A 1,134-nucleotide genomic window follows, 5' to 3' on the forward strand; every position below is an offset into this window, starting at 1 on the left:
GAAGGTTTTATGGTCTTTTCCTTATCCTTCATTTTCAATTTAACAAATCTGTCTCTAGGGGTTAGAGTCTTTTTATTCATCATTTGGTGCTTGGGGGGACCCACCACCACCACCAAGAATGGCTCTCACCTCTGATTCTAGCTTCTTCTGTAACCGTGTTAAAGGGTATGGCCTCTTTATTCTGGTTCATCTATCAGTATGTTCTCATTTGCTTTCAGTCTTCAAAAAAATTATTCAAAATCTGTGGGCTGATTCTGCCCACCCCAATTCTCATCTGCTATGGACTTATTCTCTTCTGTGAATCCTGTCACTTGAGTGGGATCTGAGGAAGGAGAGAGGGTAAACGTGTGTCTGTCACCCTGACCTAAGTGTAACCTTCTCCCTCACGGTGCTCTTCTTCTGATTGCTTGGACCTCAGAAGGCCCAGGTCTTTGCTTTCTAAGCCAACCTGTGGTTGTATGAACCTTCGCTAGAATATTCTTAGAGGTCAGGAACCAGTTTTATTAATATCATTTTTGTGCATATCTAGAAAAGATATTTACCTGAAATTTTTATGCCAGATGAGAACCAAACACTTTATTGCTGTTGCGGTTTATGCTTAATTGTAACATTCTCAAAAACCAAAGCATGACTCTAAAAAGAGTACTGTGATTATAGTTCACCTTAGTCCTTTCTCTACTCTTTTTATTCTTCACTTATTTTTCACTTTTCTTTTCAAAAATGGCCATTATCCCTAGCTTCTTTCTCCTTCTTTCTTGGTGGCTGTATTTTTGTTCAAATTCTTTTCCACATGTACTTTTGAAAATCAGTCTATTAAGGGATTCTAGAGTTTGTAAATCTTTGTAGAATGCCTGGGGATAGAGCCCTAAGACTAAGGTACTCATTAAAAAAGAATGCCAAGAAGTCTTATATGCTTTAATTTTTAACTTTGAAAATAAAAACTTTTGGGTTTTCGTTTATCACTGGGACTACATGTTTCAGTTCTGAACTATTTCCCTTGAGCTTTGCTGAAATTAATAACAAGCTTTTCAAAACTGTTAGTTAACAGTTTCTAGCCCATAAAATGTTCTCAAGAATAGAAATAGCAAAAGTTTAACTTCAATAAGAAAGCAATTACTGGTCAGCCACCAAAAA

Source organism: Callithrix jacchus, chromosome 16, assembly GCF_049354715.1.
Source record: "Callithrix jacchus isolate 240 chromosome 16, calJac240_pri, whole genome shotgun sequence".
Lineage (NCBI taxonomy): Eukaryota > Metazoa > Chordata > Mammalia > Primates > Cebidae > Callithrix > Callithrix jacchus.